We start from the raw sequence: 16,037 nt of genomic DNA, 5'->3' as shown, positions 1-16,037 counted from the left end.
TTGAATAGCATGCTGGCTTACTGCTGCAAAGCCATTCATTCCAAAACACGGGTTTCAGATACAGCCAGTCAGAGATTGTCTGACTGTGCTGATTTGCATGTTTTATACCCCAGGGGCTGTCTCTCTTTTTTTCTCCCTTGTATTTGCAGTGTGTTAGAATTAGTATGGGGCTTTGTAGATAGCTAAACTTGGACTCTGGTTTCTATACATAGATTTTTTTTTTTTTTTTAAACAAATTGAAAATTCACACATGATATAATCAATTTAACTTTATGTAAATGTATAAAAAAAAAAACTCAACAAATTAGTTTAACAATATACTTTCTTATCCATTAAAGACAGATTTTTTTTCTTTAACAGTAGATAAACAAGTAAGTTTCACATTAATGAACAATGTAGTTCAGAATTCCTCAATTTAAGTAGAGGTACCATTTTAAAAATAAATGAAATATAACTTACAACTTTATCATAGTAATATAACAATAAAATAATGTAAATATCCAGTCTTGTACCACAATCAAGAGTTAAAGGGACACTCAAGTCAAAATAAACATATATACACACTTTCTGGGGAACAAGATTCTACTGAGTCATGTGCACAAGTTCACAGGGTATACATATACTCGTCTGTGATTGGCTGATGTCTGTCACATGACACAGGGGGCCAGAAAATGGCAGAAAAAATAAACGTTTCAGAAATAAATATAATGCTTATTTGAAATTCGAGTAGGTGTGTAATTATTTTCTTTTTATTATGCACTTGTTAATTATACAATTCTACTGTATTTAGTGGTTCTTGAAATGAGAATGTGATAATAATTAATATCTTAATTAAAAATATATAGTATATATTTGAAAATTATATACACCTTTCAGCAAATGATAAAAGCCCATAATCATCATGTATGCTCACAAATATTCACTTACACAATATCATAATATATCATCATCTAAGTTATCTTTCCTTTAAGTTTTCCTAAGTTAACTTTCACTTTCCTCATTCAAAAAGTACTATTAGTTTTTAAGTCAATAATTAAGACAATCGTTTTTTCAAAGTTTCAAATAATGTTTTATTTAGTAGCTTTTATTGATTATGTCATACGTAATTTTTGATGTCATTAATGATGTTGTAGGTCATATAAGATTTCCATACAATTTTAAATTTTAATACCAAATGAAAAGCTGTGCAATATGTTTGTAATTATATTTATACTTTTATACTTCATGTCTTTACTTGTCCAATACTTCACAATAAATCGCTTCATTAATAGTATTCCAATCTGCATGAAAATATTTTAAATACTTTTTTTTATTATTTTTTTACAGTATTCTAATCTAACACTTTCTTACCTATTGGAAACATATTTTTTTGCCACCTATTCCAGTTTATTCCACTGTTAAGTTGTTTAGTTTTTGGCATCCTTCTTTATAGCTTGTCAATCTTCTTGAAGAGTAGTGATTTGAATAAGTTAAAACAGGCAACTGTAAGGTCTATTTTTCCTGACAACATTTCCTGCCAAATAAATTCAGTAGCTTCTTCTGTAGGCAGTAAAAAAGGTCAAACGAAGTATAAACAAAAATTCAAAACACTTTCTTTTTCAGATATCAATGTCTTAAAAACGTCTTAGCCAATTCAAGCATTATCAATTTTCCACTAATGAATTCTATCAACATATACTGTAGGCTTATAATGGAGCTACTCTTAAGCTTAACTTAAACTCTAGGGGCCCGAACACATATGCGGAGTCGCCCGCAAAAGCCAGCATCAGTTATTTTTAGACAGATGTTGCGATCACATATACAGCGCTGCATACAAATGCGGCGCGCATATTTCACCCATCAGCTGCTATTTTTACTCCCATAATCTAATATAGAACCGGCGTCACAAGTCGGTATCACATATTCAGCGCAAGGACTTACACTGTGAAAATTGAGAAATTTTACTCCATTTTCACCTCGCCACACATACGCAGACGCAGCAAGCCTTTCGCTTAGTATATGAGCACCGTAACTCCCTGGAAGCTTTAACAAACACCTAACGCATGCGCAATATGTACCTCTCAACTGCCATCCCCCTACCTCAATAACTAATAAAATGTATTAATCTCTAATCCACCAACTCCCAAATTGCAAAGTTTATATTAAAGTTATTGACCCCTAATCTGCCAACCCCCAGATCACAAAGTATCTAATTACACTAATAACCCCTAATACGCCACCCACATCGCAAAGTACCTAATAACGTTTTTAACCCGTAATCCGCCTCCCACCCAAAACTCAAAGTACCTAATTACACTATTTTAACCCCTAAATCACCAACCCCCCCACAACGCAATCTACCTAAATAACATATTAACCCCTAAACCGCCATCCCCCTACAACGCAATCTACTGAATTAACCTATTAACCCATAAACCACCACCCCCCCACAATGCAAAGTAATAATCTAATCACTAAGCCCCCTAACCTAACACCCCCTAAATTAACCCCAATAACATAAAATAAAAAAAGACTATCTTCTTAAAAAAATGACCAAAATAAAAAAATCCTAACTTAAAATTAAAATAAAAAATCCTAACATTACTTAAATTAAAATTAAAATCTAACGGCTAGATTTAGAGTTTTGCGGCCAAAGGGGTGCGTTAGCTACGCGTGTTTTTTTCCCCTGCACCTTTTAAATAACGCTGGTATTTAGAGTTCTCTGAAGGCTTGCGTTAGGCTCCAAAAAGGGAGCGTACAGGCATATTTACCACCACTTCAACTCTCAATACCAGCGTTGCTTACGGTAGCGGTAAGCTGGAAAAACGTGCTTGTGCACGATTCCCCCATAGGAAACAATTGGGCAGTTTGGGCTTAAAAAAACCTAACACCTGCAAAAAAGCAGCGTTCAGCTCCTAACGCAGCCCCATTGTTTCCTATGGGGAAACAGTTTCTAAGTCTGCACCTAACACTCTAACATGAACCCCGAGTCTAAACACCCCTAACCTTACACTTATTAACCCCTAATCTGCCGCCCCCACTATCGCTGACCCCTGCATTATATTATTAACCCCTAATCTGCCGCTCCGGACACCCCAGCAACCTACATTATACCTATGTACCCCTAATCTGCTGCCCACATCATCGCCGACCCCTATATTATATTTATTAACCCCTAATCTGCCCCCCCAATGTCGCCGCTACCTTACCTACACTTATTAACCCCTAATCTGCTGACCGGACCTCGCCGCTACTCTAATAAATGTATTAAATCCTAAACCGCCGCACTCCCGCCTCACAAACCCTATAATAAATAGTATTAACCCCTAATCTGCCCTCCTTAACATCTGCGACACCTAACTTCAAGTATTAACCCCTAATCTGCCGACCGGACCTCGCCGCTACTCTATTAAATGTAATAACCCCTAAAGCTAAGTCGAACCCTAACACCCCTCTAAGTTAAATATAATTTTATTCTAACTAAATAAATTATTTCTTATTAAAAAAATGTATCCTATTTAAAGCTAAATACTTACCAGTAAAACAAACCCTAATATAGCTACAATATAAATAAATAATTACATTGTAGCTATTTTAGGATTTATATTTATTTTACAGGCAACTTTGTATTTATTTTAACTAGGTACAGTAGCTATTAAATAGTTATTTACTATTTAATAGCTACCTAGTTAAAATAATTACAAAATTACCTGTAAAATAAATCCTAACCTAAGTTACAATTAAACCTAACACTACACTATCAATAAATTAATTAACTAAACTACCTACAATTAAATCAACTAAACTAAATTACAAAAAAAAAAACACTAAATTACAAAAAAAAAAAAAATAGATTACAAGAATTTTAAACTAATTACACCTACTCTAAGCCCCCTAATAAAATAACAAAGCCCCCCAAAATAAAAATATGCCCTACCCTATTCTAAAATAAAAAGTTAACAGCTCTATTACCTTACCAGGCCTTAAAAGGGCTTTTTGCAGAGCATGCCCCAAAGAAATCAGCTCTTTTGCCTGTAAAAAAAACATACAATACCCCCCCAACATTACCACCCACCACCCACATACCCCTAATCTAACCCACCCAAACCCACCTTAAAAAACCTAACACTAAGCCCCTGAAGATCTTCCTACCTTGTCTTCACCCAGCCGGGTACCATCCGATCCGTCCAGAAGAGGGGCCGAAGTATTCATCCTATCCGGCCTGAAGAGGTCCTCCAGAGGGTCCGAAGTTTTCATCCAGGTGGCATCTTCTATCTTCTTCCATCCGGAGCGGAGCCGGTCCATCTTGAAGCAGCCAGCACGGATCCATCCTCTTCTTCCGCCGTCCTAACACCGAATGAAGGTTCCTTTAAATGACGTCATCCAAGATGGCATCCCTCGAATTCCGATTGGCTGATAGGATTCTATCAGTCAATCGGAATTAAGGTAGGAAAAATCTGATTGGTTGATTGAATCGGACAATCAGATTCAAGTTCAATCGGATTGGCTGATCCAATCAGATTGAGCTCCCGATCAGCCAATAGAATGCGAGCTTAATCTGATTGGCTGATTGGATCAGCCAATCCGATTGAACTTGAATCTGATTGGCCGATTCAATCAGCCAATTAGATTTTTCCTACCTTAATTCCGATTGGCTGATAGAATCCTATCAGCCAATCAGAATTTGAGGGACGCCATCTTGGATGACGTCATTTAAAGGAACCTTCATTCGGTGTTAGGACGGCGGAAGAAGAGGATGGATCCGCGCCGGCTGCTTTAAGATGGACCCCTCCCCCTGGATGGAAGAAGATAGAAGATGCAGCCTGGATAAAAACTTTGGACCCTCTGGAGGACCTCTTCAGGCCGGATAGGATGAAGACTTCGGACCCTCTTCTGGACGGATCGGATGGTACCCGGCTGGGTGAAGACAAGGTAGGAAGATCTTCAGGGGCTTAGTGTTAGGTTTTTTAAGGGGTGTTTGGTGGGTTAGATTAGGTTTATGTGGGTGGTGGGTTGTAATGTTGGGGGGGGTATTGTATGTTTTTTTACAGGCAAAACAGCTGATTTCTTTGTGGCATGCCCCGCAAAAAGCCCTTTTAAGGGCTGGTAAGGTAATAGAGCTGTCAACTTTTTATTTTAGAATAGGGTAGGGCATTTTTTTATTTTGGGGGGCTTTGTTATTTTATTAGGGGTCTTAGAGTAGGTGTAATTAGTTTAAAATTCTTGTAATTTTTTTTTTTTTTTGTAATTTAGTTTAGTTGATTTAATTGTAGGTAATTGTAGGTAGTTTAGTTAATTAACCCCTTAATGACCACAGCACTTTTTCATTTTCTGTCTGTTTGGAACCAAGGCTATTTTTACATTTTTGCGGTGTTTGTGTTTAGCTGTAATTTTCCTCTTACTCATTTACTGTACCCACACATATTATATACCATTTTTCTCGCCATTAAATGGACTTTCAAAATCTACCATTGTTTTCATCATATCTTATAAGTTGCTATAAAAAAAATACAAAATATGATGAAAAAATGGAAAAAAACACACTTTTTCTAACTTTGACCCCCAAAATATGTTACACATCTACAACCACCAAAAAACACCCATGCTAAATAGTTTCTAAATTTTGTCCTGAGTTTAGAAATACCCAATGTTTACATGTTCTTTGCTTTTTTTGCAAGTTATAAGGCAATAAATACAAGTAGCACTTTGCTATTTCCAAACCACTTTTTTTCAAAATTAGCGTTAGTTACATTGGAACACTGATATCTTTCAGGAATCCCTGAATATCCATTGACATGTATATATATATTTTTTTAGAAGACATCCCAAAGTATTGATCTAGACCCATTTTGGCATATTTCATGGCACCATTTCACCGCCAAATGCAATCAAATAAAAAAAAATCTTCACTTTTTCACAAATTTTTTCACAAACTTTAGGTTTCTCACTGGAATTATTTACAAACAACTTGTGCAATTATTGCACAAATGGTTTTAAATGCTTTTCTGGGATCCCCTTTCTTTAGAAATAGCAGACATGTATGGCTTTGGCGTTGCTTTTTGGTAATTAGAAGGCTGCTAAATGCCACTGCGCACCACATGTGTATTATGCCCAGCAGAGAATGGGTTAATTAGGGAGTATGTAGGGAGCTTCTAGGGTTAATTTTAGCTGTAGTATAGTGTAGTAGACAACCCCAAGTATTGATCTAGGCCCATTTTGGTATATTTCATGCCACCATTTCACCGCCAAATGCGATCAAATTAAAAAAAACGTTACATTTTTCACAATTTTAGGTTTCTCACTGAAATTATTTACTAACAGCTTGTGCAATTATGGCACAAATGGTGTAAATGCTTCTCTGGGATCCCCTTTCTTTAGAAATAGCAGACATGTATGGCTTTGGCGTTGCTTTTTGGTAATTAGAAGGCCGCTAAATGCTGCTGCGCACCACACGTGTATTATGCCCAGCAGTGAAGGGGTTAATTAGGTAGTTTTTAGGGAGTTTGCAGGGTTAATTTTAGCTTTAGTGTAGAGATCAGCCTCCCACCTGACACATCACACCCCCTGATCCCTCCCAAACAGCTCCCTTCCCTCCCCCACCCCACAATTGTCCCCGCCATCTTAAGTACTGGCAGAAAGTCTGCCAGTACTAAAATAAAAGGCATCTTTGAATTTTTTTTTTAAAAAAGAGCATATTTACATATGCTGCTATGTAGGATCCCCTCTTAGCCCCCAACCTCCCAGATCCCCCCTAAAACAGCTCTCTAACCCCCCCTCTGCCTTATTGGGGGCCATCTTGGGTACTGGCAGCTGTCTGCCAGTACTCAGTTTGCATCAAAAAAAGGGTTTTATTATTTTCTTTTTATTTTTTTCTGTAGTGTAGCTTCCCCCCCACAGACTAACATCTCACCAGCCATACAGATCTAGCTAAATTAAAAATAATATCCCCCTTTTTCCCCACTTCAAATTCAAATATTTCTGTAGTGTAGCGGTTCCCACCCGCTCCCTCCCCATGCACGCACCCGCCCCTGCCTCCCCGTGCACGTGCACGCGTCCATGCGCGCCCCCGGGCATCCCTACCCCCAATCCCGCCCACCTCCGCATCATCCAGGGCCATCGATGGCCGCCACCCACCTCCCACACCGGCTCCCACCCACCAACGAACTTAGCCGTTAATGTCCGGTGAGAGAGGGCCACAGAGTGGCTCTCTCTGCATCGGATGGCTAAAAATGGTTATTGCAAGATGCCTCGATATCGAGGCATCACTGCAATAACCGGAAAGCAGCTGGAAGCGAGCAGGATCGCTTCCAGCTGCTTTCCACACCGAGGACGTGCAGGGTACGTCCTCAGGCGTTAACTGCCTTTTTTTTGAGGACGTACCCTGCACGTCCTCGGTCGTTTAGGGGTTAATTTATTGATAGTGTAGTGTTAGGTTTAATTGTAACTTAGGTTAGGATTTATTTTATAGGTAATTTTGTAATTATTTTAACTAGATAGCTATTAAATAGTAAATAACTATTTAATAGCTATTGTACCTAATTAAAATACATACAAAGTTGCCTGTAAAATAAATATAAATCCTAAAATAGCTACAATGTAATTATTATTTATATTGTAGCTATATTAGGGTTTATTTTACAGGTAAGTATTTAGCAGATTAGGGGTTAATACTTGAAGTTCGGTGGCGGCGATGTTAGGGAGGACAGATTAGGGGTTAATACTATTTATTATAGGGTTTGCAAGGCGGGAGTGCGGCGGTTTAGGGGTTAATACATTTATAATAGTGGCGGCGAGGTCCGGTCGGCAGATTAGGGGTTAATAAGTGTAGGTAAGGTAGCGGCAACGTTGGGGGGGCAGATTAGTGGTTAATATTATGTAGGTGTCAGCGATGTTAGGGGCAGCAGATTAGGGGTTCATAGGGATAATGTAGGTGGCGGCGGTGTGCGGTCGGCAGATTAGGGGTTAAACATTTTTATTAGAGTGGCGGCGATGTGGGGGGGACCTCGGTTTAGGGGTACATAGGTAGTTTATGGGTGTTAGTGTACTTTAGAGCACAGTAGTTAAGAGCTTTATAAACCGGCGTTAGCCCATAAAGCTCTTAACTCCTGACTTTTTTCTGCGGCTGGAGTCTTGTCGGTAGAGGGTGTACCGCTCACTTCAGCCAAGACTCTAAATACCGGCGTTAGGAAGATCCCATTGAAAAGATAGGATACGCAATTGGCATAAGGGGATCTGCGATATGGAAAAGTCGCGGCTGGAAAGTGAGCGTTAGACCCTTTCCTGACTAACTCTAAATACCAGCGGGCGGTAAAAAGCAGCGTTAGGACCCCTTAACGCTGGTTTTGACGGCTAACGCAGAACTCTAAATCTAGGCGTAAGATTACAAAAAATTAAAAAATCTAAAATTACAGAAAAAATAAACAAAATTATCCAAAATAAAAATATTTAAACCTGATCTAATACCCCTATAAAAACAAGACACCCCAAATAAAAACAACCCCTTATCTAAGACTAAACTACAAATAGCCCTTAAAAGGGCCTTTTCTAGTGTATTGCTATTTTACCTTAAAAAAAAATACAAATGAACCCCTAACAGTAAAACCACCCACCAACCCACGCAACCCCCCAAAATAAAAAAGACCTAACTCTATAAAAATCTAATCTACCCATTGCCCCTAAAGGGGCATTTGTATGAGTATTGCCCTTAAGAGGGCAATCAGCTCTTTTGCTGCCCATTAAAAAATAAAAAAACCCTAATCTAAAAAAAAACAAAAAAAAACCTAACACTTACCCCCAAAAATGTACTCACCATTCCTGAAGTCCGGACATCCATCTTCTTCCAGGCAGTGAAAAATCTTCATCCAGGCGGAACCATCTTCTATCTTCTTCCCGGAGGTGCAGAGCGGTTTTCTGAGGCGCGGAGCGGTCTCCGGCGACGTGGAGGTCCTCTACTGAAGTTAAATGCAAGGTACCCCATTTATAATATATATATATATATAAATATATTATATTTTCAAATCAGCCTATAGGATGAGAGCTACTGAAATCTTCTTCCGGAAAGACGATGGTCCCGCGATAGATGAAGATGGATCCGCCTGGATGAAGCCTTTTCTCTGCCTGGAAGAAGATGGATGGCCAGACTTCAGGAACGGTGAGTACATTTTTTGGGGCTAGTGTTAGTTTGTTTTTTTACTTTTTTTAGGGTGTTTTTTCTTTTTAGATTAGTGCTTTTTGTATTTTTTTTCATGGGCAGCAAAAGAGCTGATTGCCCTTTTAAGGGCAATGCCCATATAAATGGGTAGATTACATTTTTATAGAGTTAGGTCTTTTTTATTTTGGGGGGTTGGTTGGGTGGGAGGTTTTACAGTTAGGGGTTAATTTGTTTGTTTTTTTAGGTAAAAGAGCTGACTGCTTCAGGGCAATACCCTACAAAAGGCCCTTTTAAGAGCTATAGGTAGTTTAGTCTTAGATTAGAGGGTGTTTTTATTTTGGGGTGGCTTTTTTGTTTTTATAGGGGTATAAGATGAGGTTTAAAAATAGATTAGGATTTTTTTTTTTTTTTTTTATAATATTTTTATTGAAAAAGGAAATCCATGAGGGGTACAGAAAAACAAAAACAAGGGGGAAGGACATTGGGGGTATATTACATCACAAATTCACATATTTAGAAGTTGTAAAAATACATTTTACATTCCAAAAAGAGAAAAAAAGAAAAAGAAAGGAAAAAGAGAAAGAAAAAGTTTCCTTCTGTGTTATGTACCAGCCAGTTAACCACGGGCTTACTCAAAGAAATTAAATGAAATCTCAATCCTCCAAACCCCCTACCTTCCTAAATAACACCAAAAAGCGATTGATTCCTCCCTACATGAACAACCTTTTATTATATGGTATGAAAACAGTCAACCAAACAAAGCAGAGTGAGGGAAAAAAAGGAAAAAGAAAAGAAACAGAAATAAATAAATAGATAAAGAGAAAAAAAAATAAATATATATATATATATATATATATATATATATATATATATATAAAGTGTCCTCAGCCTTCGCTTATTCCTAGCTCAGTAAACCAAGGGTAACTCATTTATAAGTATGGCATTCATTACATACTCTGTAGATCTGAGTGGATAGATAATTTTCTTTCGCATATCCGGTGACTGTGAATATATAAATATTTCCCATTTCTTGAAAAATCTCTCAACTTCATTGATTTTATCTAATTCTAATAAGCATTGCTCTAAAGTCATTTGTTTCATGATCTGGTTATTTACTTCAGATATAGCAGGCACTTTTTTCGAGATCCATGTTTTCAGTAATAAGAACCTGGCCACCCCAATTGCTAATTCAATAAATTCCTTATTAATAATCTTTTCTTTTTTATCTGGAGGGAATAGGAAAAATACTAGAGCTCGATAGATCTTCAACTCTTTTTTTAATATTCTCGATAGCCAGAAACTCATTTTATTCCAGTATTGTCTAATTAATGTGCATTCCCAGAAGTAATGCACAATATCAGCCCCCCTGCTACCGCATTTGACACATTTATCTTGCGTTTTGCTATTCCATCTTGCCATGGCAGAAGGGGTAAGATATGTTTGATTTAATATATTATTGTGTACTTCTCTAAAATTAGTGGAAATAAAGATCCTATTGGTTCTCGTAATACTATTTTGTATATACTCTTCATTACATTCTGTTAAACCCTTCAAATGCCATTTCTTAACAATCAGTTGCAGATTTGAGTTACCCTCCTGTCTTAATGACTCCTTGTACCATTTTTTTATTGAAAAATTCCCACTCTTACATAGGTCCAGAAAATAAGTAAGTGACGGCCAACCCCATTCATTATTTTGATTGTGTAATAATTTATTGACAAGATCTCTTAATTGTAGATAGGCAAAAAAGTTTTTGCTAGGGAGGTCAAATTCACCTCTTAGCTCTTCGAATGTTTTAATCTGTGCTATATCTGAAGTAAAATTAATCATTTGACTGATATTTATTAAGCCTTTTCTTTTCCATCTATGGAATACTGCAGATTTTAAAGCTTCTGGAAACGGGGGATAACCAGTTATTGTTAAGAAATTGGATACTGCAAAATTAACTTTTAATTTCTTACAGTATTGTTGCCAAGCTTTTATAATGCCGTAATAAGAAAAAAAAAGTTTAATTTTCTGAGGGATATCTTTAGCTTGTGTGTGTAATAGCGCTTTAAGTATGTAAGGCTTTGCAATCTCTTCTTCTAATAATTTATCTGTGAAATATTCTTCATCTATCAGCCATTCGGCTGCTATTTTAACCAGGCGTGCTAAATTATAATTCCCAATATCTGGTAGTGCATAACCCCCATATTCTTTTGAGTATGATAGTGTTTTTAATGAGATTTTTCTCCTTCCATTTCCCCACAGAAATTCTGTTATATTTTTTATTAAACAGTATGATATCTGCCTTCTTTAGAAGGAGAGGTAAATTCTGTAGTTTATAAAGGATCTTAGGGAAGATGATCATTTTAATTAAACCAATCTTTCCGGATAGAGTTAATGGTAACTGTTTCCAAGCATTTAGCTGAAGATATATTTTCTGGAGAGTTGGGATTAAGTTTAGATCATACCAACATTTTGGATTCTTACTGAGAATGATGCCAAGATACGAAATTTGATCAACAACTTTAAATGGGCTTTTATACGAGTCCTTATAATTACTGAGCCATAAGAGTTCCGATTTATTAACATTTACTTTATAACCTGAGAAGGAGCTATATATTTCTATTATTTCCATTAATTTAGGGATATTGTACTTACTATTTCTTAAAAAAATCAGTATATCGTCCGCGTATAGTAAAAATTTTTCTTCTATATTTTTACATAGAGCCCCTTGCAGCACCTGCGAATTTTAATCGCTAGCGACTCAATTGACAAATTGAATAGAAAAGGAGATAGGGGGCAGCCTTGTCTGGTACCTCTTTCCAGTATTATTTCTGCAGAATCTATCCCATTCACCGAGATTATGGAAGCCGGATTATTATAGATAGTTTTAATAAAGTTCACAAATGGTCCTGAGAAACCAAATTTAAGCAGAGATGTAAAAAGATGATCCCACTGAACTGCATCAAAAGCTTTTTCAGCGTCTAAAGCTATTATAGCCGCGTCCTGGTTTAATTTATGGAATTTCTCAGGTTGGTACGATAATTCTTTAAAATATTCAATAATGATACATGCTTTCCGAATATTTACTACAGAGCTTCTACCATTCATGAAGCCCACCTGATTAGAATGTATAATGTTACCCATGATATTTTTTAATCTTTCTGCTACTATAGTAGCCAAGATCTTATAATCTACATTAAGTAGAGAGATGGGCCTATATGAGTCAACCCTCTCAGGATCCCTTCCTTTTTTAAAGATCATAATTGTAACAGCTCTAGTAAAAATTTTTGACATTGCACCATTCTCTACATAATAATAATTAAATAATCTAGTCAGATGTGGTATAATTTCTTTATTTAATATTTTATAAAATTCGTCTGGGAGCTGATCTGGTCCAGGGGCTTTATTTAATTTAGATTTATTTATTGTGCCCTCTACTTCCTCCTCTGAAATTGGCGAGTTAATTTTTTCAATTTCTTCTGCTTATAACTTAGGGGTAACAATAGTTTCCCAGAATAAATCCTTATTGGCAATATCTACCTCACGTGCACTGTAAAATTTCTGGAATGTGTGATAAAAGATCTCATTAATCTCTATGGGACTATGTAGAAGTTTGTCCTCTACTTTTAATGCAGATATTATACTATTTTTCTTCTCAGATTTCACTAGTCTAGCTAAATAGCTACCTGTCTTGTTCCCAAACTTCATATGTTTTGCCTTTTTTTTTAGGTCCTCTCTTGTAGTTTCGCATAGATAGAAAAGATCTCTCTCCTGTTTCGCCTGGGTATATTTTAACCAGTTATTCTTTGAACTACATTGAAGATATCTATTATACATATTAGTTAATTGGTTAGTAAGTTGCTTTTCTATTTCCTTTCTTTTTTTCCTAAATCTAGACATAAAACTTTTTAGCAATTTCTCCCCTTAATACGGCTTTTGCCGTTTCCCATAGAGTTTCTACTCTATCTTCATATTCTCTGTTTAAATTTAAAAAGATATGCCATTTTTCTTTTAACATAGCTACAAAGGATGTGTTTTTTAGCATATATTTGGGGAAATAGAAGGGGTTTCTTTTATAGCTACTATTTTTTATATCCTCTGCAGAAAATTCTAATGTGATAGGTGCATGATCAGAGATTGCAAAATCCTTTATATCAGTTTTAGGTTCTATTTTAAGAATGGAGTCAGCTACTAGAAAGTAGTCAATCCTAGAAAGTGATAGTAGTGATTTAGATAGACATGTGAATCTTTTGACATCTGGATACTGAACTCGCCAAATATCAGATACTTTAAGTGTTTTTTTGAATGTGTTTAAAATTCTCATTTCCTTAGCTATTCTATAGTCCTTCTCTCTGCCTTTTGTACTTTTCCTGTCTATTGGAAATTAAAATCTCCGGCTATTATTAAATTGGTATCTACATAATTCAGCAATAATGCTTGGAGTTTCCCCCAGAAGTCCATATCTAAATTATTCGGACCATATACATTGCATATAGTATATATCTTCTTCCTAATTTCTAATTGCAATATAAGAAAGCGAGCATTTTCATCTAGTTTGGCCAAATTTTTGCTGAGCAAAATAGCGACTCCTTTTTTCCTTTCTGTACATGGTGTGGCTAGAATTTCTTTTACCCAGTTAGTTTTTAATTTAGCTATTTCCGCTGCAGATAATCTGATCTCTTGCAATAATGCAATGTCAGTATTAAATTTTCTAAGATGTTTAATGATTGCCTTTCTTTTAATCGGGGATACAATTCCTCCAACATTCCATGATGTAAAATGAATTAACTGTTTTAAACCAATAGCCATATTGTTATTCTAGATATTTTTATTGTTGGTTTATCCACCTTGGTTACTCCCACTACTGTTATTGGAACTATATATATAGAGAAGGCTGAGGGGAAAGGAAAGAAACGGAGAGAAAAAAAAAAAAAAGGGAAATAAAAGTCATTTAGCACTATCTGAGAATATATCATCATAGCTTTCATGATCTTTTAGCAAGATACTGTATAGCTTCTTCACTATTCTGGAAAGATTTAAAACCTTCCTTATCCCCTATCTTTAGGATAGCAGGATAGATTACAAACGCTTGTATTCCTTTTTGAATAAACTGTGAGCATAGCTGGGACATTACTTTCCTTTTATTGGAAGTTTCCACAGAAAAATCCTGAAAGATAAGAATCTTCCTATCCTCCAGCATTAGCGGTTCTGAGAGTTTTTTATAATGTTTTAAGATTTCTAGTTTATCTTTATAATTTAAAAATTTAGCTATCACAGGTCTAGAGAAAGATCTATTTGGCTGATCTTCTGTTACCAGCTGTTTATTGAGACCTAGTCTATGTACTCTTTTAACTATAATTTCTGAGCCTTCCCTTAGTATTCCTAGTTGTTTTGGAATTAGATAGATAGATTAGGATTTTTAATTTTGGTATTTTTAATTAATTGAAGTAAAAAAATATTTTTTTATTTTATGTAATTAGAGTTAACTTATTGGTGTTAGGTTAAGGTGCTTAGTGACTAGATTAATACTTTGTGTTGTTGGGGGATGGCGGTTTAGGTGTTAATAGTTTACTTAGGTAGATTGCAATGTGGGGGATGGTGGTTTAGAATTTAATACATTTTATTATTAGTTACAATGTGGACGTATGGTGGGTGAGAGGTTAATACATTTTATTATTAGTTGCGATGTGGGGGGGAATGGCGGATATAGGGATTTTGACATGCTGGATAAGTTTTTGGGAGGCAGGTTAGACTTTTACGGGTGTTTTCATTTTTTTTGGTTTTTACTTAGGCACCTGCAGATCATATATTGCCATAAATCACTGGCGACTCCAGAAATGTCTATTTCTGTACATTTCTGCACCTCCCCAGTTTACCCGACTTACGGCAGTATATGATCTGCCGGCACCGTTTATGTGATTCACCTGATGTGTGAGTTAAACTTACCGGCGGCGTGTGTTTCAGCAGTTGCGCTGAAATCTATGCTGTATATGTAATCTCGTCCCGATGAGTTACTGTGCAGCTATATAGGTCTAGTACCTTCCAATCTAACATCTTAAAGCTATTATGTAACAAGTACTTTTACATCAACTATGAAATGCTTTATGGGTCATGTGATTTATCATTTGAAAGAGGATACTCTGCTACCCTAAAATGTGGCAGTTCAGACGAGTGCTGGTTTATTTTTTTGTACAAAGTAGAACAGTTTCCTTTATAAGATTTTTAGTTGTCTATGAATTATTATTATTCACAAATTCACTGATAATCCCTAGCATCAGACTCCAGACATGGCCCAAAGTCAAGACTACTTGATTAAAGACTGAAATAGGTGTAATGCTGTTTTACTGAATCTATTTTTACAGAGTTGAGGAATTAGGGGTTAATCTCATTTCTTATGTATTTGTAGCCTGCTTATGATCCTTATACAACCTTTTATATAAGTGTCAGTAAATAGGCAGTTTAGTATGTTAACCCTTGATAACATGTGAGAGCAGGTCATATATTCACATAGCCCCAAGCGCCACAAAGGGTTAATAGAATAACAATTGTTATGAACACTGGTTAAGGATACAGGTAGGAAACCACAGGAATAGAAATCAGGCTACTGGTATGTGGATTACTATAAAGGCTGTTAGAATAATACAAATTACACAATATAAGTTGTTACTTTAGACTTGTAGCAAAATAACTTACATTTGTCACTCAATATTGCATATAGTGTAGTTACCGGTATTGGGATCCCAGATAGAGCAGGCTCTGCTCAGAGGAGACACGCTGTTATGGCGGCTGAAGCAGTCTGCATGTCTGGTTGTGATCCAGGCTGTGAGAAAGGTGCGTCAGAGAAAGGCAGAGCTGCACACAGCTGATTGCAGCTACTGAGTAAATGAAAATCCTGAATGCTCAGAAAATGAGCAGGTAA

This window comes from Bombina bombina, chromosome 1 (assembly GCF_027579735.1).
Source record: "Bombina bombina isolate aBomBom1 chromosome 1, aBomBom1.pri, whole genome shotgun sequence".
NCBI classification, from domain to species: Eukaryota; Metazoa; Chordata; class Amphibia; order Anura; family Bombinatoridae; genus Bombina; species Bombina bombina.
Note: the sequence above shows the minus strand (reverse complement) of the source record.